Source organism: Lissotriton helveticus, chromosome 3_1 (genome assembly GCF_964261635.1).
Source record: "Lissotriton helveticus chromosome 3_1, aLisHel1.1, whole genome shotgun sequence".
In the NCBI taxonomy this organism is placed as follows: Eukaryota; Metazoa; Chordata; class Amphibia; order Caudata; family Salamandridae; genus Lissotriton; species Lissotriton helveticus.
The window spans coordinates 1,256,482,088-1,256,505,516 of record NC_136061.1 but is presented as its reverse complement, the minus strand read 5'-3'; positions in this window follow the sequence as shown (position 1 = coordinate 1,256,505,516).

The following is a 23,429-nucleotide window of genomic DNA, read 5'->3' as shown; positions in this document are numbered from 1 at the left end:
AGATCCTTAGGGTTCCAGTTAACCTCTTACGTGGACGACATGCAAATTGTGTTGTCCCTTCAGAATGGGGCAGAGGTTGAGACCGGTTCAAAATGCCATGATTGTATGCAGGCGATCGCAGATTGGATGGCATCAAACTGCCTTAAGCTCATTGCAGGTAAAACAGAGGTGATTAAATTTGGGAACACCCCTAACCTCTGGACACCTGACTGGTGGCCAACTGCAATGGGCATGCTTCCAGTCTCTGTGGAAAAGGCGAAGAATCTGGGAGTGATGCATGATTCGAAACTTCCTTCGGTGACCAAATTAGTAGGGTTGTCTCATCTTGTTTTGACATTCTCAGAATTCTGAGGAAAATCAAATTCCTTCTTCCGGAAGACAGCCTGAAGATAGCAGTCAAAGCGCTCATTCTGTCACATCTGGATTACTGCAATAGTCTCTATATCAACATCCAGAAGAGACATTTGGTAAGACTCCAGATCGTACAGAATGGGGCAGCCAGGCTGCTAACAGGTACACCCAGGTTTGTCTCGGTGAGGACGGGACTTAGAACTCTTCACCGGCTCCCCGTCAAGCAACGGGCACAGTTTAAGGCTTTGTGCACTGTTTTTAATGCCCTTAATGGTGTTGGTCCTGACTTCCTGAAACATGCAATACAATGGTTTGTTCATGGAAGAGTTCTGCGCTCTTCGCAAGCTAAACAAGTGATCCTTCCTCGCTATAACAAGGCCAGTTGGGGTGGTAGGAGCATTCGTCACTGTCCCACAAAGGCTTGGAACAGCCTGCCTTTTCTTCTGAGCTCCTCCCTTTCAGGAAAGAATTAAAAACATGGCTATTTACATGAATATTTCCATCCGATTTATCTCTTGGTAGGTAGCACACAGCACCAGGACACCCCAGGGTAACATAGCGCTTTAGAAGTCTCAGTAACGGGGAGGAGCTTCGCGCGATTCCAAGATGGACGCGTGAGCTAAGGGCTCCCGAGACCCTTTCCGCCTCCCGCGATTATTCTGCTAATGATCCTGATTATGACGACGGGTACTTTTTGTTGATGCCCTGCTGATGTCCACGTCTTTTTCAAAAATCGATTTGGCCGCCGGATGCCGGACTAACTGCACTCTGGAATTCGAGGCCTACATCGTATGCCAGCCGGGGGCTTGAGTCTACGAGGTACCAAGGTGGCAATTGAACAACAACGGCTGATGAGCCACGCCCTCTGCCCTTGGTGTACTTTCGGTTTTGTTTTTGGTCGCTGTTGTGAACGCCCAGTCGCTGCTCGGCGCTCCAGCTCTGTTTTCGCTGCCAACCTTCAGCCAGCGCTGTGTCCCTATCCTCTCGCCGTTCCGAGCCTGCCGAGACGGTGATCGTTTTGGCTGAACCCTACAGATCCTGTTGGAGCTCATTGCCCGTCATGGCGGGCAGGACGGTCGTCGAGAGGCGCGCCGCTAGAGGCCCGTCCCGAGGGGGGATCGCCCAATCTCAGACCATCGATCGATTTACTCGACCTAAGGGCTCCCCGGGCGGGTCAAGTGGTGCCCTGGAGGAAACTGGTGATGGTACTCCTGACAGCGAGGAGCCGACTCTAAAGGACATTATGGGCGCTATTGCGAGTGTCCAATCCACCATGGGCCAGCAATATGAAACCTTGGCGGCCAAGATAGATACGGTGGCGATCGATGTCACCCTCATCAGAGCGGACCTGGGGAAAACCAACGAGCGTGTCAAATCCCTTGATATCAAGACTGCTAGTTTGACCACGGATGTCTCGGATCTCCAGACCACAGTCCGCAATCTTCGGACTACTTGTGATCTGTTCGCCAATCGGCTGGAAGATTTCGAGGGCCGGGCCAGACGCAATAACGTCTGCATCGTGGGCGTCCCGGAGAACTCTGCTGATTTGCCTGTTGATATCCTGGTGGAGGAACTTGTGCTGAAACATCTGGCGCCAAAAGGCCTAAGTAAATTCTTTGCTGTGGAGCGAGCTCATCGTGTCCCGGGTGGTAAGCCGAAGTTGGGAGCCGCTCCGCGGCCCATAATTGCCAGGCTCTTCAATTTCCGTGACAGGGATGCTATCCTGCAAGTTTCACGAACGAATGGGCCCACTAAATTTGAGAACGTATCGATCAGTTTTTACCCGGACTTCACACAGGCAGTCCAGAAACAACGAATGGGCTTCACAGGCGTGAAGAGGCGCCTCAGAGAACTGGGACTGAAATATGCTATGCTTTTCCCGGCCCGCCTGAGAATTGAGCATGAAGAGCGTGCGTTCTTCTTTGACTGCCCCGAGGTGGTTAGTGACTGGTTGGACACTTTATCGATGCGCCATGAGGGCCCGGAGAACTCGAGAGGCGATGAGGGAGGTTTTGAGGACCAGGAGCAGTGAGTCTACATCGGCGAGCCTGATTCTATGGCAGCGGCTCAGAGACTATGTTCTGTTATGGTGTGAATGCCCGGGGGTGGGGGGGGTTTAGGGGATCTTCCTCCTCTGGGGACTTTTCTCTCTTTAGTGTAGGTTAGTTTAATGGGGCGACAGGCACACTGCAAGTTGGGGTGGCTTTTAGGTCTACCGCAGGGGTTCAGGGAGGGGGGTTTGAGTTTGATGGGTTCACTGGGGGTGGTGGGGGGGCTCTTTTCTCTTTGTTTGTTTCTAGGCTGTGCTTTGTTTTGCATTTGCTATCATGTGGCTGTTTCGCGGTGGGGAGAGTGGTCCGTTCTCTTCTGGGATGGGGGGCAGGGTACTGGAATGTTAATGGTCTTGGGGACAGGATAAAACATGGGATTGTACTACAATACTTGAAGAGATGTTCCCCAGATGTGGTCTTGCTCCAGGAGACCCACTTGGTGGGCAATACATGTCATGCACTGAACAGTCGAGGTTACCGTCTGGTGGCTCATTCCGGCTTCACCTCTGGATCGAGGGGGGTTGGTATCTTGGTTAGGAACTCCCTTCCCCTGGAGATAGATGACACGGTGTTGGACGATAGAGGCCGTTACGCAGCTATTGTGGGGAGATGGGAAGGGAAGTTGATTTCCATACTGTCTATTTATGTTCCGCCTGGCCTGCAATCTACTACCTTCACCGACTTGGGTGAGGTGCTTCTGGGTTTGCCCGATGGCTTGCTAGTGGTGGGTGGGGACTTTAATTCTGTGGTGAATGGGGAGAGTGATCGTAGCCCCCCCAGGTTCCTCCCTACGTCGCAGCTATGGTTGGGGAAATTCTTGGATGCCTTTGGGTTGGCGGATTGTTGGAGACAACTGCACCCTGGCCGGCTTCAGTATACTTTCCACTCAGGAGCCCATGGAAGTCTCTCGAGACTTGATTATATCCTCGTGCCGGTGGTGCAGTTGGTCTCGGTGCGTGAAATCAAGCATTTGGCTAGAGGGATTTCGGATCACTCCCCGCTATGGCTCCACATCGATATACATCTGGGGGCGGGGGGGCGGCTCGCCCCGATCAATCTATGGCATTTTCAGAACCCCACCATCAGATCTGAGGTGATCAAGTGTATGAACTTTTATTTTACTGAAAACGAGGGTTCGGTGTCCTCCCCGGTCTCCCAATGGGAGGCATATAAAACTGTGATCCGTGGTCAGACCCTGTCTTTGGTTGCTGGCGAGAGGTGGCGTAAAAATGAGGAGGTGGTGAACTTGGAGTCTGAGATTGCTGTATTGGAGGAACGGTTGGAAGATGGGGTTACGCCCGAGAAGTTGCATGTCTTGGCTCTTAAGCAATCTGATTATAGGGCCTTGGTTACAGACTCGGCTGAGGCGCTGAATCGTGTGCGGCAGGGGCGTCTGTATGATGTGCCTGATAAAGCGGGGAAGTTGATCGCTTGGCTAGATAGGCGAGACAGACTGAATCGTGTTGTGCCTGTGGTTGAGAAAGTTGATGGAACGCGAGTGGTGGACCCGGTTGAGATAGTTGAGGTGTTTGCCCAGCACTTTCGGGCTGTGTACGTGCCGGTTTCGAACATGCCGGAGGAGGACTCGCACTTGCTGCTTCGTGATCTTGAGTTGCCTAGTCTCTCGGAGTCGGATGGGGTGTTAATGGAGGCTGATTTTTCCATTGATGAGGTTGCGCTCGCTATACGCTCCCTTCGCTCGGGGAAGGCCTCTGGTCCCAATGGTATACCGGTTGAGTTATACAAGCTCTGCCCTGATAAAATGGCACCGTATCTGCTTCGTATGTTTGCGGCATCGCGAGACCTTGGATTTCTTCCACGGGACCAGAGGCTGGCCTCTATTGTGGTTATCCATAAGGATGGCAAACCCCGCGAGCGTTGTTCATCGTATCGCCCGATCTCACTTTTGAATGCTGAACCCAAAATACTGGCAAAACTTTTGGCGAACCGACTGGTCACGGTGATTAGTGAGTTGGTTCACCCTGATCAGTCTGGTTTTATCCCCCAACGCAATACTGCGCTCAATCTTCGTCGTCTTCACAGCGTCATCGCGAGGGCGGGGTCTCTCAGCGAGCCGGCCATCTTGGTTTCTCTCGATGCCTCGATGGCCTTTGATACGGTTGAGTGGCCGTATTTGTGGGCTACTCTGGCCAAATTTGGTTTTGGTCCAAAGTTTATCGCTTGGGTTAAACTCCTGTATGAGCAGCTGTTGGCGCAGGTTGTGGTTAATGGTAGAGCCTCGGAGCCCTTTGTTCTCGGACGAGGCACGAGGCAGGGATGTCCTTTGTCACCGCTATTGTTCGCACTTGCGTTAGAGCCCCTTGCCGCCTGGCTCCGTTGGGAGCCTTCATTAAAGGGTATTCGGTGGTCCCCCGACTTCGAAGATCGTATATCATTGTATGCAGATGATATTTTATTGTACCTGACGTCCCCCCGTAAGTCACTAGGAGTACTCTTTGATGTTTTGAGTTCCTTTGGACGTAACTCTGGGTTGGTTATCAATTGGTCCAAGTCATGTATCTTCCCGCTGACCGGTGATCCTCTTTCTCTGCCCCGAGTATGCCCGATCCCGGTTTCTAGTGCTGGCTTTAAGTATTTAGGGATCTATATTTCACTTGACCCGGTGGTGCGCTATGAGCGTAACTTGTTGCCTCCACTCGCCCGGCTTCGGTCGGACTTCACTGCATGGTGTGGTCTACCCTTGTCCCCCCTGGGACAAGCGGCCCTGTTTAAAATGATGTCTCTCCCCCGTTTTTTGTATGCCGTACAAAACGCACTCGATCTAGTGCTGGCTAGCTACGTTTGCGAAATCGAGTGCCTCCAGAGAAAACTAGTTTGGGCTGGCCGACCCCGTATTGCGTTGGCTAAGCTTACGCTGCCCTGATACGATGGGGGCATTGCGTTACCTGATATAAGAAGATACTACTGGGCATCTCAACTGAGCGCTGTGAACCATGCCATGTACGGTCCAGTCCCGAATCCTGCCTTCGAGATGGACCGGTGGCTGTTACCCGGGGGAAACTACTACAGGGCTCTCTACTCTCGGGGCGCTAGGAAGAATTTGACGGGACCCACTGAAGTGGCTGTGCGGGTGTGGGGCAGCGCGACCCCGGCTACTGGATGGGTAGGTAAGCTGACCAGGGCGACCCCTCTTTTTGCTGCGGAGAGGCTTGGTGAATTGTGGACGTCAAAGAGTTTCGATAGGTGGGACTTCATCGGAATCAGCAAGGTAGGTGACCTCTGGGTTAAGGATAGAGTCAAGACCTTTGCTGAATTGAAACAGGAATACAGCTTGAATGACTCGGAATACTTTCGATACTTCCAGGTTCGTCATGCAATTGGGTCGGTTTTTCCGGCCGGTTCTGATATTCCGGAGAGCTCCCCCCTGGAAGACAGGGTGCTAGACGGCCATATTCCAGACAGCACTATCTCCCTTATTTATAAAAAACATATCAATGCTCGATCGGACTTGCTTGTTCAGCTTCGTGGTGCCTGGACTGACGATGGGCTGGAACTGGATGATGAGGATTGGCAGGCTGCGATATCCTCTCCCAAAGAGGTTGCGATTCCGGCGCGTTTGCGACTCGTTCAGCTGAAGATTCTGCACCGTGTCTATGTCACGGGTCCGCGGCTGATGCGAATGGGTTTTTCTGAGGATGGACTGTGTCGGCGTGGCTGTGGTATGATTGCTACCTTCCTCCACATCGTGTGGGAATGTCCGGAAGTTGTGTCTTTCTGGACTAGAGTGCATGCGGTGATGAGTGGGGTGACGAATGTGGAGCTGCTACCTGAAGCCAGACACTGTCTATTGAATATATGGCAACCGAATGATTGCACCGTTGCCCAGACTCGGTGGGTTATGCTGGGGAACATGGTTGCGAAACGGGACATTGCACAGTTGTGGGGTTCTCCGAGGGCACCATCAGTCTCCAAATGGGAAGAAAATATGGACTGGTGCATGTTCATAGAGAAGATTGTTTATGTCTCCCGTGGCAGGCCCCAAAAATGGGGTAGGATATGGGACCAATAGAACTCATATCGTGGGGAGATATGTGATCCCCCCTTTAGCGATCCCCCTGACACTCCTTGTTCCCCTTGACTGTACGTTTCGGCTTCCTCCTGTACCATATTATTGATATGTTTTTGGCTCTGGATCCCCCTCTCCCCGCCCCCTCCTTTATCTCCTGGAGGCCCTCCTGCCCTCCCATAATGTCTTTGATTGCCTCTCCCTGTATCGTATGGAACAGACACAACAATTTAGGATGCAGCCTTGTTTTCCTCTTTCTCTTAGATGTTTTTGTTTGTTTGTTTTTAAAAAATGAAACCTTTCCGTATCTTATCGTTATAGATTCGACCACTATGGTGCACCATTGTTGCCGGGCCCTTGGTTGTCGGCTGATGAGCTGTGTACTGCTATACTGCTTTTCTGATATGTCACTGGCCGGCCCAGGGGGTTGTAGGCCTGTAATTGTAATTCTTTAATGCTAAATAAAAGTTTTTAAAAAAACAAACAAAAAAAAAAAAGAAGTCTCAGTAACCTTAACATTAACATTTGCAAGTATATTAAGGTTTTAAAAGTGCTTGCTGCCTCCTTCCTGGCCTCCAGCAATTTTCAGCAACAACAAAAATGTCATGATGACTCTGGTGTTTAATGTTCTTCCTAGAGAGAGATCATTTTGTCTAATGGAAGTTTTGATTCATGGAAAGGTAGTTCAGAGAGTTAATATGCCTGCTGCTAAGAACATGTAACATGCAGATCACAAAGTGCACATCATGTAAATAGGTCAGTGGGCTACTGCTTTTATCAGAGAGATCCTTTTGTTACTTGCAGTTTATAAGTTAAAATCCTAACATAGAACAGTGAGCTGTTAACTTTCATCTAAGAGCTGCAGACAAACTGCAAGGTATAACTTAGACAGTTTTGTTTCCCCCCCCAGTCTTTGATTATCCTAATGTTGCAAAAAGTGTTCTTTTGGACAGAAATCAATGTTGATTATTAAAAAGAACCCCCAACCATGGTATTACGCTTTAAATTCTGAGCTTCTGTTTCTCCAGACCAATCACTATTAAACTATACGGCCTACAAGTATGGTTGTCATGTGATTCCTACACCTTGTAGTCCTTAGTTTTATGTAACATTTTCTATACAGTGATTTACACACATATTGATTGTCTCTGAGTAATGTGTGTGATTTAAAGTGCTCTGACACCCTACGCTGGTATGAGTGGTGCTATAAATCAAATTAAATGCATCTGAGAGTGTTTGGTTTTGGAGACTTGAGGGGCACTGTTAAAGGGTGGTAGTGAGGGAATCCATGGAAGAGGTGGTCATTGGGGGGCAAGACCAAACATTAATGCACAGGACACCACCAGTGCTAAGGCCGGCCCTGCCCTTGAGGCCAGTCTGCCTCACCCATTGGGACCTCCATTGGCTTTGTTTCAGCAGTAGTATTTGCAACTCACAAGGGATTGGCAATGCAGGATTTGCACGCACACTAAACTAAGTTTGCAAACTTCACAGTCTCTCTGCGTCATTCACAAGCACTTTTAACATTTGCTGCTGGCCACTGGAATTCATTATGCAGCAAAGGAGGACAAAATTATGCAGCAGTGTTGACTAAATTATGCATAAAAAAAAACGCTGCAGCGTAATGCAGTATATTTTCTGATATTTAATTATTTGGACATGTGTACACATGCGAACAGCCTCTGGAAAGATTTTGCCTTATTAGTACCAGTGTAACATACAAATGCAGCAGTGAGAAAGGTGATCAGTCAACCTTTACAATAGGCCATCCACTCCGCAGCAACACAAGCCACATTTTTTAGCTATAAGCAATAAGCAATTTATTCGTTTGAATGGTCAGATCATGCAGCAGATCTTGCATTATGGGGCAAATATGGCAGAGCCATAATTATATAGAAAACATTTGCTAACTAGGATATTTTGCCATTCATGTTTGAACTGCTGTTGTGGAAAAAGGGAGGAGGGCTGATGACAGAAACTCCATGGCTCGGCGACAAATGGCTTGTGCTTCCACATTTTATCGTATTTGGGACATTCTGTGATTAGAAGCATAACCCACTTTGTGAATGTGTTTTAATGTCAATAACTCATTACACATTTAAATAATCATGTGTATCCATTGGTTGATTAAACTGTGCAGTGAAATGCCAAACAAATACAAAAAATTGTGATGTTTGCGCATTCTGGCCACACATATGGCTCCGTCCACTGATCCAATCCTTGGGTTATTCCCGCCCTCTGATTCTCCGTCCACAGTTCCCCTACTTTTTTTCCCCCACTTCAACAACTTCCCCCAGCACTGGACAGCCCGGACGCACCCAGGCAAGAAGGAAAACGAAAACGACAATAACGTTAGGTATCCTTAGCGGAGGATAACGCCTGCGTCATGTTGACAAATACTAGCAAAGCAAACAATTCTGACGTCAAGGACCTTACGTAAATTAAATGCTACGGTATAACTGCGTTTCCGGTTCCAAGCGCATCTTTCTTCTGGTGCTAGGCGCTGTGAACGTCCACCTCAAACCTTGCCAAGATTGTGCCAGGTGTATTACGTCCCTTGGGCATCCACCCGATCAGCTCCTAATGGCTTCTGGAACTGAGCCAACAAGCTGCCTGGAGACACCTTCGAAGCTTTTGCAGCGCTTATAATTAAAACATGATTAACGCCACATTCCCTCTGAAAGGTGGGCACCGAAGCCCCGCGCAGGAGTCTTCTCCCACCACGAGAGTGTGGGAAGGAAACCTTTTCGAAGTGCAGGTCCAAAGCGTTAATTGTGATGTCTTTGAGCCAGCATGCGTATTGCTTACAGTAATTACGGTGCCACGTTTCCCTGGGGGGCCGTGCCAAGCAATTAAAAAAGGGAATCGACGTGAGAAGCAGCACAGAATGAAGAACATTCAAACTCCATTGTTTTCCGAAGCAGATTTAGCAACAGGCAGAAGTTGTGTGAACGCTGGGGCTTGGACCACTTCCAGAACATACATTACGATGTGTCCACCCATGGAGCTGTGTCACTCTTCCTCCCCCATCATGCACCCCACATGAGAAAAATGTATAGAAATGTTTGAAGAAAGTGGATAAAGTGGGTTTGCACATTGTGTTCCGTCAAAGGACCAGGTGGGTGGCCATGGAGGGGGACGGTGCCAGACAGATGGGGTACTCTGTATCCTCATTTCAGAGCGGATCCTGTACAGGAGTGAGTAAACCTGATAGCTCTGAAAGACAATTATTCTAAACTTAGCCCTCAATTATGCATTTTTTCACTCGAAAGCTATAAACTGAGGGGTGCTTCCTGTATCGGAGGGCCTGACTAGAAGAGGATTCACACACGGGGGCCTTATTTATGAAGACCTGCAACACTTTTACGCCGCCGTTGTATCACTTTTTGAGACTTACAGGCGGTGTACAAAATGCGCCCCATTGCACCCAATTTACAAAGTGACTCATCTAGGCAGATGCGTCACTTTGTAAACTCCTGCGTCACATAATACCTGCACTAGGTATAATGGGGTACATTTACAAGCCCCTTGCGACAGTTTTCCGACACTGTTGCGTCTGTGACGCAGCGGCGTCTTAAACAATGGGCCACCATGCGACAGATTTACTACGTGACACGTATAGTGGGAGGTGTCATGTTGTAAAGCCCTGCGCTACATTATACCTGCGTCAGGAATAATGTATGCAGGGTGGGCGTTCCGTCACAAGGAAGCCCCGTAAAAGTGACGCAGTGAAATCTACAAGATTTCACTGAATCACTTTTACGTCCCCGTAGTGTCAAAACCTTACACCTGCTTGTAGCAAGCATAAGGAGTGACACAGCACTATGGGTATGGGCCGCACCTGAGCAGTGCTGGAGTTGCGTCACGCTTGCGACACGACTCCAGCACTGCATCACCTATACGCTGACATATGCGTCACGCATCTGTCTCTTCTTGCACCAAGTTGCGCCGCATTGTAAATGCGGCGCATCCATGGTGGTGCAAGGGGTTCCTAACGTCATGCAAAATAACTGGCGCATCCCTGCTGATCTTCAGGGATGTGCCAGTTCTTGTAAATCTGCCCTAATGTATGCAGTGTCAATGTTCCCTCGCAACAAAGACTCATAGAAGTGGCGCATTGAAATCTATAGGATTTCAGTGTGCCACTTCTAGGACGCCATTGCATCAAAACCTTAACCCTGCCTCATGGCAGGTGTAAGGGTGATAGAGGAACATTTAACATGTGGCCTGTCCATGTGTAATGACCCATTCTCAAGTATGGGTCCTTATGTGGCAACATTCCTCTATCTCCACTAAATTACCGAGGTGTGTGTAAAATACACATAAAATGCTTTTCCATAATAACGTGAAATTCTACAAAAATTACACAAAATGCGAAATCAGCATTTAGGACCATATTTGAGCGTGAGAGGCATTTTACCCCCCGTTTTTCATCCAATTCCGGATTTTGCTAAAAAAAAATGTACAAAAAATACTGCAAAAAGCACAAGTGCTGTGAAAAACAGTTGCTTGCGTCCTGCTAGTTCGCATTGTTCCCATTGCCCGTGCTTAAATTTCTCCACAAATACACCACAATTACAGCAAGTGGCAAAACAGCATCCTTTTGGTAATTCCGTGTAGCAAGCGTAGCGTGAAATCTTCAAAATTGAGCAAGATTAGTAGTATAGACCGGTGTAACGGAAATTTCCCGCAGACCTATTTTCAACCCCGTCCCCCCCGGGAGTCATGGAAATATTACTCTAAACGCAGCATGAATAAAAAATCCTGTCACCCCGTTGGTGGAGGGTGCAATTAATCCCATTATTTAAGGATGTGTTCAGAGAGAGGCTAACAACCCACTCGCGTGCTGCACGCGTGCAGGTCTTCTCAGAAGGCGCTGTCACTCTAACAGCTCAAGTGTAAATAAGATACATCAGAGGCTGGAAGTTGAACCGCTACATAAAGGTTCTTGACCACAAGCAAACCAACCTTGACACCCTGGCTACATTATCTCAAATTCTGGGATGTGTTGACAGATATATGTGAATGCAAATGCAGTACACACCATCACCTGCAGCTTAGAAAATAATTATAGGGCGGAGGAATGATTTGAGGTGCATTGTGGGGATGGTTGACTGACTGCAGGAAGTGCTGCAAGGCGACAGGCCGGCTTATCCATAGAGCTGCACTTGAGGCCCGTAGATAAAGTGAGGGAGTGGTAACCACTGTATGAGCACATGCTATGTCCACTGGCAATACGGTTCTGAATGAGATCTATGACAGACAGTGTGTAAGAGCCTAACAATGACAAAGTGTAGCAGCAGCTGCACGTGCAGGTAAGAGCGTATACCTAGGAATAAATGCCAAAAGAAGTATGGGGCATATTATCAAGGGGGGCGATATGCAATTTTCGCCGGTTTAGTGGACGTTTTCGGCCGCCAAGCGGCGAAAATTCGATAGCCCTATTATCAAGCTGTCGCTAACAGCAGTTAGCAACAGCTTGAAGGCGATAGCGAGCAGTTTGGGGTCCGCTTTGCATGTCAGCGATATTTATCGCTAATGACATGCAAAGTGGGCGTACCCAACCCGTTAGCGACTGAAAGCAGTCGATAACGTCGCTATCGCCTATTAACAAGGCTGGCGTAGCGATGGAAATATTCCCGCTATCGCCAAAAACTAACGCCTGCTCTGACCAGTTCTTAGCCATGTTATCCAATGGGAGGTGGATAAAATGGCTAAGAGCATTTCGTCGCTAATGCGAAAATATCGCTGTATTCTCAGCGATATTCTCGCATTACGCCGCTATCGCTGGATATTTTAGCGCAATGGAGAAAAATGTTGCTAATAGCATGTTTTCTCCACTAAAATAACCAGCGATAGGCAGCAATAAAAAAAAAAGTCGCTAAGCGCATTTAGCGATAAATATCGCTAGTTGTTGGTAATATGCCTCTATGTTCCTTGAATATAAAAATAAGACTTTATTTAGTTTTTAAAAGAAGGAAGGATAATGGACCCACAGCGGAGCGGCTGTTAGTTGCAGGGGAGAAAAACAGAATGAATCCAGCTTGGATTGTAGAATGAATAGGTGAGACAAGGCAAAGATAGAAATAGAAGAAAGAGATAGAAACATTATACAAAAGTGCAGCAGCAGCAGCCCGTGCAGGTAAGAGCGGTAAGGCTGGGTGGGGGGGGTTACGACCGACGACAACGAGGGAACATTAATTATTGATTTAATTTCCCCTCGTGGTCGTCTGTCGAATTCCCACCAACCTGACCCCACAGCCCACCGCTCTTACCTGCATGAGCCGCTGCTAAACTACAGTGGCGATTGGTGACATATAAAACGGTGAGCCGGGACATACTTAAAAGCAAACACATACATTATGAAAGCACGCTATTAACAATGACAAGAAAGAAAAATGAAACTTTCACTTACCTCACACTGCTCCACGTCCTCGATGCTCTCAGTCCCTGACTCCAGACACCTCTGAGTGTGATGTGATGTCACCTCACAAAGCCAAATACTTTATCCAATCCAGACACTGCTCTCATGCTGTGTAGCAGCACAAATGAAAATCGCCTGGATTGATGGAGCAGACTGCCTCAGCGCTCCAAAAGGCACTGGAGGCCCTTGCCTGCTCTCCAACCCAGCTGTCTAAGACAGCTATGTTGGAGAGGATTGAATTGTGCAGGTCAGGTTGGCCATAATAAGATAGCTGGCCAAACTTACATGCACACTTCAAATGAAGGGGCCACTCCTCATTGCTGCAAATCAGCAGCAATGATGCACTGGCCTCGCTCCCACAACCCGTTCGGCAGAGAGTAGAAAATCAAATGGTAATAAAATCATTTATGGCCATTTTATTTTACACTTTTTTTGCAGCAGTGTGCGGGAAAGGGGTGTGGGGGGAGGGGGGGGGGAGGTTGGGTAGACGCTCCTTCCATTCCATGGAGGACCCAGTGCTTGGCAAACAATGTATCTGACATGCCAGCATGCATGAGCCAATCCCCAATAAAGGTGACCCATGAGGAAGTTAAGGTGCACAACACCCCGGAAGCTGACATACATCCCATTACTACGGTATCACAGATGGAAATGTTGTTAATAGGAGTAGAACAGGAAAAGGGGTTTCTGACCCCCTAGTCAGAACCGGTCGCTCCACCCGCTCCTGGTCGTCCTCTCTGTGCCAGACTGTGCCCCTGCCTCCATCGCGCCTGCTGCATCGCGTGGTTTCATATTTGTGCCAGCATCGTGCCCCTGTCTCCATCGTGCTGCCTGCTGCATCGCGTGGTATCGTATTTGTGCATTGTGCTTTAATTCCGAGTAGTACTCTGTGCCAGACTGTGCCCCTGCCTCCATCGTGCCTGCTGCATCGCGTGATTTCATATTTGTGCCAGCATCGTACCCCTGTCTCCATCGTGCTGCCTGCTGCATCGCGTGATATCGTATTTGTGCATTGTGCTTTAATTCCGAGTAGTACCTGTGCCAGACTGTGCCCCAGATCTCGCCCGGCATTGTTATTGTTATTGTTGGTGCCATTTGGTTGTCCCAGCCCGTCTCTCCTCTCCGCTCCCTGCCGCTGCACCCCCGCGGCCCCACCCCCGCTCCCTACAGCATTTCCAAACATTCCCCTCCCCACTCGCCACCCCGCTCCCGCCTCCCAGCTGCTCCTCCCTCCCACTGAACTTAATATCAGACCCGAGCGGTGAAGAGCTGTGACCGTCCTGACCTAGTCAGAACCGGTCGCTCCACCCGCTCCTGGTCGTCCTCTCTGTGCCAGACTGTGCCCCTGCCTCCATCGTGCCTGCTGCATCGCGTGGTTTCATATTTGTGCCAGCATCGTGCCCCTGTCTCCATCGTGCTGCCTGCTGCATCGCGTGATATCGTATTTGTGCATTGTGCTTTAATTCCGAGTAGTACCTGTGCCAGACTGTGCCCCAGATCTCGCCCGGCATTGTTATTGTTATTGTTGGTGCCATTTGGTTGTCCCAGCCCGTCTCTCCTCCCCGCTCCCTGCCGCTGCACCCCCGCGGCCCCACCCCCGCTCCCTACAGCATTTCCAAACATTCCCCTCCCCACTCGCCACCCCGCTCCCGCCTCCCAGCTGCTCCTCCCTCCCACTGAACTTAATATCAGACCCGAGCGGTGAAGAGCTGTGACCGTCCTGACCTAGTCAGAACCGGTCGCTCCACCCGCTCCTGGTCGTCCTCTCTGTGCGAGACTGTGCCCCTGCCTCCATCGTGCCTGCTGCATCGCGTGGTTTCATATTTGTGCCAGCATCGTGCCCCTGTCTCCATCGTGCTGCCTGCTGCATCGCGTGATATCGTATTTGTGCATTGTGCTTTAATTCCGAGTAGTACCTGTGCCAGACTGTGCCCCAGATCTCGCCCGGCATTGTTATTGTTATTGTTGGTGCCATTTGGTTGTCCCAGCCCGTCTCTCCTTCCCGCTCCCTGCCGCTGCACCCCCGCGGCCCCACCCCCGCTCCCTACAGCATTTCCAAACATTCCCCTCCCCACTCGCCACCCCGCTCCCGCCTCCCAGCTGCTCCTCCCTCGCAACGCCCCCCTCCACTCTCCACTTATGGTAGAATGGCAAACGCGCAGCGTTCACGTGCAGGAGATGCGCCCCATGCGCCGCCGAAGGCCCGCCAAAGGTAAGCCCGTCTACGCCCATCCGCGCCTGGACCGCACCCAGCGCCAGACCCCCTGGCCCCCGCAGAGGCTATCCCACCCGCCTAACGTACGACGACGCCACCCTCACTGCGCTCGACACCGGCCGACTCCCCGACTGCAACCTAGCCGCCCCAGGACGTACCCATGGACCCTTCACCTGCCAATCCTGCAAGTGCTCCTGCATCAAGTCCCACACCAAACCCACAAACGCCAAACAGATATGCGACAATAACCACCTGAAATGCATCCTACTCAACACCCGCTCGGTCCACAGACACGCCATTGAACTATGGAACTTACTCGACACCACATCGCCGGATGTCGCCTTTCTTACGGAAACCTGGATGAACGCCTCATCAGCGCCCGACATCGCCATAGCCATCCTGGACGGTTACAAGATCATCCGAAGAGACCGCATCAACCGAAAAGGAGGAGGAATCGCCATCGTCCACAAGAACACCATTCGCATCTCGACCAGCTCAGAAGACACCATTATAGCCACCGAACACCTCCACTTCCAGATACACACCGACCCCAAGACCACACTCAGAGGCACCCTCATTTACAGACCCCCAGGACCCCGCACACAATTCAGTGAAGACATCGCTGACTTTATCAATCCACACGCCCTCCCCTCCGACGACTACATTCTCCTAGGGGACCTCAACTTCCACCTAGAGAATAACAACGACAACAACACCACCACCCTACTGGACAACCTCGCCAATCTTGGACTCAAACAACTGGTGAGTACCCACACCCACTACGCCGGACACACGCTTGACCCAATCTTCTCCTCCAGCAAGCACATCTCCTTCAATCACATCACAAGACTCCACTGGACAGATCACAGCTGCGTCCACTTCAGCTTCAAAAAGACCACGACCCACCACCACCCGCAACAAGTTCCCCGCAGAAACTGGAACAAAGTTACCACCGACCAGCTCACCACATCTCTGAACCAAAACCTTCCCGCCATATCAACGGACCCAAATAAAGCAGCCATCAATCTCGCACAGTGGATCACCCACTGCGCTGAGGAATTAGCACCCTTGAAAAACCATCACAACAAGCCAGGAAACAAAAAAGCCTCCTGGTTCAGCGACGACCTCAAGAACTCCAAAAAGAACTGCCGCGCCCTCGAGAAAGTCTGGCGAAGAAACCCAACCACAGATAACATGACCGCCCTCAAGGACGCCACCCGCAAACACCACCAACTGATCCGCTTCACCAAGAAATCAGCATTCAAGGATCGACTAGACAACAACGCACACAACAGCAAGGAACTCTTTAGCATTGTCAAAGAGCTTACCAATCCCAGCGCCGGCAACAACGACATCACTCCCTCTCAAGACCTCTGCGACTCTCTAGCCTCATTCTTCCACAGCAAGATCGCGGATATACATAACAGCTTTGGCGACCAGTCCACTCCCTCCACCACCGAACTGAAGCCCCCCTCCACCACCCTTCCGCCTGGACCCCGATTAGCACCGAAGACACCATTCGCCTGATGAACTACATGCACTCCGGATCTCCAACCGACCCATGCCCCCACCACATCTTCAACAAGGCCGACTCCATCATCGCACCCCAACTCCGGACATCATCAACTACTCCCTCAACACCGCTACCTTCCCGGAAAGCTGGAAGCACACCGAACTCAGCGCCCTCCTGAAGAAACCTACTGCAGACCCCACCGAACTTAAAAACTACCGCCCCATCTCACTCCTCCCATTCCCCGCCAAAGTCATAGAGAAGACCGTAAACAGTCAGCTCGCCCCCTTCCTCGAGTCTAACGGCTCCCTCGACCCCTCACAGTCCGGCTTCCGAGCCAACCACAGCACAGAGACCGCCCTCATCGCAGCCACAGACGACATCCGGACACTACTCGATAACGGGGAAACAGTGGCCCTCATCCTCCTGGACCTCTCCGCAGCATTCAACACTGTCTGCCACTGCACCCTTGTACAACGCCTCAGGGACGTCGGGATACAAAATAAGGCCTTGGATTGGATCATCTCGTTCCTCGCCGGAAGAACCCAAAGAGTCCGCCTCCTCCCCTTCAGATCAGAGGCCACCGAAGTCATCTGCGGCGTACCACAAGGATCATCACTTAGCCCCACCCTCTTCAACGTCTACATGAGTCCCCTCGCATCCATCGCACGCCAACACAACCTCAATATCATCTCATACGCTGACGACACACAGCTGATCCTCTCCCTCACCAAAGACCCAAACACCGCCAAAACCAACTTACACGAAGGAATGAAAGACGTAGCCGAGTGGATGAAGAACAGCCGACTGAAACTGAATTCAGACAAGACGGAAGTCCTCATCCTTGGATCATCCCCCTCTGCATGGGACGCCTCATGGTGCCACTGGCCCTAGGAAGCGCACCCAAACCAACGGACCATGCTCGCAACCCGGGATTCATTCTAGACTCCTCCCTCTCGATGACCAGACAGATCAACGCCGTCTCATCGTCATGCTTTAACATCCTACGTATGCTCCGAAAAATCTTCCGATGGATCCCAACCGAAACAAGGAAGACGGTCACCCAAGCACTTGTCACAAGCCGACTGGACTACGGAAACACCCTCTACGCCGGAACCACAGCCAAATTGCAGAAAAGACTTCAACGCATTCAAAACGCCTCCGCTCGACTCATCCTAGACATACCCCGCCACAATCACATATCCGGCCACCTGAGAGACCTTCACTGACTCCCCATCAACAAGAGAATCACGTTCCGTCTCCTCACTCACGCACACAAGGCCCTCAACGACCTAGGACCCAAATACCTCAACACTCGCCTGACCTTTTACACCCCCACCCGCCAACTACGATCGTCCAACCAAGCCCTCGCCACGATTCCACGCATCCGAAGAACCACCATGGGAGGAAGATGTTTCTCCTACCTAGTGGCCAAAACCTGGAACTCCCTCCCCACCCACCTCCGTCTTACACAGAACCACCTCTCCTTCAGAAAACAACTCAAAACTTGGCTGTTCGATAAGTAGCGATCCCTCCTCCCCCAAGCGCCTTGGGACCCTCTGGGTGAGTAGTGCGCTATACAAATTCTTGACTTGACTTAACTTGAAAGCCAGCAACAATCATTTTGACAGCAAGGGTGTTAAACATCACCTGGTGATGTGTTGAAGTTGGATGCCACACAGGTGAAGGATGCGAATGGAAACTTGAATGTGGTAGGTTTTTATGGTGTGCTATGCTAGGTATTTTTAGGTGCTTGTAGTCGATTAAATGTCCTCATGCCTTTACATTAAGCTGGTGGTGATCAGGACTGTAGTGATCATCAGTTTTGGGGGAGCCCTAGCGTGAGTCACTCCCTGAATGTTAAACTGCACTTTATTGAAGGTAATTTTACAGGCAACGGACCAGCATTATAAATACATGTCTACCAGCCCTGCTAGGCAATAAAAGAGCAATGTGGGTTCTAGTAAGAAGGCTTTTGTAGATGACAACTACACACGACATTAAGCTGCACCTTCAAGGACATGACAGAATCACCCTGCTAGAGAGACCCGAAAACACCTAAGCAGAGATGTCTCTCTGATGCATTAGGGACAGTTATCAAAGCTCAAACATCCAATCTGTGTCTTCTTCTGAGTTCCAGCCGCATTCTCAGGGTGTATTGTAGGTCAGTTGTGGATCCAGTTGATGGAATGCCACCCAAGAGACAAGCACCCACCATGAAATTAAGTATGACTTGGCGCAATAATTTAAGTATTATAGCCTGCTGCACAGGACACTCACAGTTCTTAATGGCCCAGAACCTCAGAATTAGGACGAGGGCCTTTAAAACCTGGCCAGACAAAGGCAGAAGGGCTATAAGGCAATTAATACATTTCGCCAAAGGGGTGTAGAATGTTCTAAATTAAAAAGAGAGAAACAGAAAGCCGAACACTGAAATGCATGATGGTCTATTCTGGCCTTTATTGGCTTTCAACCATTCCCTTGCTTTCAATACAGCTGCTACTATTCAAATGTTCTAATTACTGTTAATGGTTGACTCTGGCCTTTGTCCATTTGTGAGTGAAGGCATGGATGTTTGTGAACACCTACCCTTTGGCCCAACTTGTGTGCGAAAAGGGGATATTAAAGCGATTTTCAAGCATTTTGCAGCTATGTGAATTAAATTCAATCATTTCATCCATCACTTTTTTTGTTTACTTTAGTGTGTCGCCCTAAGTGTGACGAATATGCCCAGATGTGGGTCCTATTCACACTGTGTCACTAGAATCAAGCTGTACCTGGCTGATGAGCCCCTAACTAGGGCAAAACTAGTCCTCGGTTGCTTGTTACGGTTCAGGGAGCACCTGGCTTGGCAGTTCAGGCTGGGCTGTTCCAATTGGAGCAGGATCAAGAATCATTTGCATATAGCTGCCTGCAAACTGAGGTGACATGGTGTGCAAAATAATAATTAATTGGGGTGCGGCCCGAGTAAATACTTGTGGCTGAGATTACTTCAAGCATTTCCTCCATCACTTTGTTGCATACTTTAGTGTGTCACCCTAAGTGTGATGGGTATGCCAGATGTGGGTCTCGTGTACACTGTGTCATTGGAACCAAGCTGTACCCGGCTGATGAGCCCCCTAACTTGGGCAAAACCCCTCCTGGGGGGCTTGTGTTCTGGTACAGGGAACACCTCGTTTGGCAGTTTAGGTTAGACTGTTCCAATTGGAGTAGGGCAAGACTGATTTGAATATGGCTGGCTCTAAACTGAGATGAAATGGTGGGCAAAATATTGATGGATTGGGATACGGCCCAGAGTAATTACCAGTGGCTGAGATTAATTCAAGCATTCCATCGATCACTTTCTGTTTACTTTACTGTGTTGCTCTAAAAGGGGCGGGTATGGCCAGACGTGGGTCCAGTGCACACTGTGTCGCTGGAACCAAAATGTACCCATCTTATGAGCCCATAACTAGGGTGAAATCGTCCAGGGTTGCTTGTGTTCCATTTCAGGGAGGGCCTGGCTAGGCAGTCCAGGCTGGACTGTTCTGACTGGAGCAGGGTCAAGACTGATTTGCATATAACTGGCTCCAAACTGAGGTAACAAGGTGTGCAAAATAATGATGGAATGGGATGCAGCCCAAGTTATTACCTGTGGCTGAGATTAAGTAAAGCATTCCATCCATCGCTTTTTGTATACTTTAGTGTGTCGCCCTAAGTGGGACGGGTATGCCCAGAAGTGGGACCTGTGCATACTGTGTCATGAAACCAAGCTGTACCCGGCTGTTGAGACCATAACCTTTTTGTATCTTTTTGTGCATTAGTGTCAACAGGTTCTAAATAGATGCGCATGTCGTGGGTGCCTATGTTTTTTTACCAAAACTTCCAGCTGTTACTGAAGAACCGGGTTTTAGAACCCAGCGGTGCCAGGGGCACGCCCAAAGTCTTCGGATTCACCTGTCTTGGTATACAGAGACACGGAATACTTCTGGGTGACGTCAGAGACCAAGTTTATTAGCTGCAGCTAGTAACAGAAATCCCAACAATACAACACGGCGTACAACTCAGGAAACTGCTCATTTTCGTAGAGCAAGACATCACTTTTTATCCACATTTTACTCATTATAAATGCACACCAACTGCGCAAAATTCTAACCAACAGGGCACATTTTCTAACTGAGTATCACATTAAAAAAAAAACAATTTACAGTAACCCATCCCAAAAGTTAATTATTAGGAATGTCCCAAATTCAATCTTTGCAAGCCGGACACATTTATAATTGAAAAGCACAACCCATGTAATGTCAGAACATAAAGGAAACAGTAATAGATACTGAACAAGATAAAACATGTGCAAGGAAACTAAAGGTTAACGAGGTCCTGAACATTAAGTGGCAATCTTAGACAAGGATCAAACCAAGGGAAATTGGCTTTGCGAGGTCAATTTCAGGTGAAGAGGTCAGTTTCTCTGCAGTTCTTTCAGAGTCGAAAGAAACCTAATTAATGTTTACATGAACTCTTTCACAGGCCTACGTGAGGGCAACACAAAATGGAGTCACGCTCGAGAATTACAGAACCTCAGCCCCTCCTTTTGCCATTACGTAGGCAATAACCTAAACTCATATCAATCTGAATCCAGGTCTATGTCTATTCTCATCAGGTCATCAAGGTGTTGCTGTAGCATCATCTTATTATCCTTTGCTTCTCTCGGGATAGGTCTCCTAACGCACATAGTAGCACAAAGACTACAAATGGCGGGACCATACTGGATGCATAAACAACACGAGAAAAGGATAGCTAAAGCCATACCAAGGAACATCAGAATCTTCCATCCCCATCTGGACAACAGTCCCCAAAACCATCCCATCAATGACCAGTTCCCTTCGTCTACATGTATAGACTCAGCGAACTTATGTAACTTCAAGATGGCTTGGTACACTGTCGGGGCATTATCTGGTATGAAAACACAGCAACTAGACCTGATCCATTTACATACCCCACCTCTATCTGCAAGTATAATATCTAAAACTATACGGTTTTGTAATGTCATAAGACGATCCGCTTGAAGCTCAGCTGTAATATTGCTAAGGGCACCAGCAGTTTCATTTATAGTGGCCTCAACCACTCTCGTAAGCTGACGAATATTCCTACTATTAGCGATAGGACCCCAAAAGGTCACAAAACCCTTAAAGAAGTCTCCAACTTCTTGTGCGACAGTGTCTCTCGCATCGATGACACCTCTACCATATCTTGTCTTATGGTAATTGAAAACAGCAGTGTATGTAGGAAGAAGCAAAAATGCCATATAACATGTGCCTGAAAAATCAGGAGGCAACCATGTATATGCCCTGTCGTAACAAACAAAATACGTGCCTTTAGCTGGCACGAACGGTGGAGATTTCTGGGATGTATAGACATAGGTGTGAGCACACACACTCTTACCAAGCTGAGCTCTCGGATTCTGACCATTACCTTGCAGACAAAAATGACCTCGGTGGGGTACAATCCAAATAGGGGGAGACCTTTTTCGTCTCTCCTTCTCTGTCAGACTAATGCTATATCCAGTCTTGTTCCAACCGATATATGCTCGTACCTCATCCTTAGGGATAGCATTATACGCATCAATATCTCTGATCATATCTACTATTCCCTGTATCAAGGCATTGTTACTCGCATTATCTTTAACGGAACGTACAGGAGATGCTTCATTCGCATAGATAAATATTGCTTGGAGTGCCCATACTGACCCATTAGGCGAAAAAGGCAAAACTAAATATGGCATTCCCTTATTTGTCGTATGCGGCATAAGACCACATACCCAGCAATTTGTGGTATTTACTACTAACTGATGCTGATGCAACATTTGTATAAATGAATTGGTAACAAATTCTGATCTTCGTGTCTGCTCATGTTCAGTCAACGTGTGAAATTCATGTGGAGAAACAGTAGAAAAAGAAAGAGTAGGTTGGGACGTAGATGCAAGCGTCTGTTGTGTAACATAGACAATCCAACCCACACAAGCAAATATGATATTCAAAAGCATTAAAAAACACAATATCAAAAAACATTTGCTACGGACCAATGTACACATTCTCATTTTAGAATCAATTCTCCTAACACCCTTATCAGATTCAAAAGACTCCATCCTCTAACGTGCTGCTCACGGCTATTACCTTCTTCACTTAAGTGTGCGCCAAGATCGTACTAATGACCAGGAACCACAGACCTTTCGTCAATTCGCGGCTCACCCCTTAAGACTGTACCGCGACCCTGCAGCGGAGTCTGGATGGTGACTCGAAAAAGAAAAAGAAAAATAGTCTCTTTATCTGAAAAGGTGTAATTCACAACACAAAAAAAAATTCAAGTTTTATTTGTCCATTTATTAGTCCTTTCTCGGTCTCAGGTTGTAATGCTCTTTGTCAGGCACAGTTTGCTCTTGAAAAAGTGTTTCCGGATCCGTTGTATCCAACCTTAGATGCAATGGCACAGCAGCTTGCAAAAGTTCATCGTCTGCACGTTCTGACTGAGTCCATACCAAATGCGCGTCACTAAAAGGTACGAATCTAGGAATTCTCTCACATTCGGAATCAGCTATCCCTCCCCTCACCCACTTGTCATACGGTAAGGGCAACGGAACCTTTTTACAATGGGTACCATGTACCCAATTCTTTTTACCAGCTACTCTAACTGCAGTCCGAGTTGTTAATAAGACTAAACGCGGTCCAGTCCATCTTGGCTCCAAGTTCTTAGTTCGTTGAAAATTCTTGGTGAGAACATAGTCACCAGGTTGAATCGTGTGGCCTGGATCCGCAGTCGCTGTCGGCAAACTGTCATAGACCTGTTGGTGGAGAACACGTAATTTAGCAGTCAAG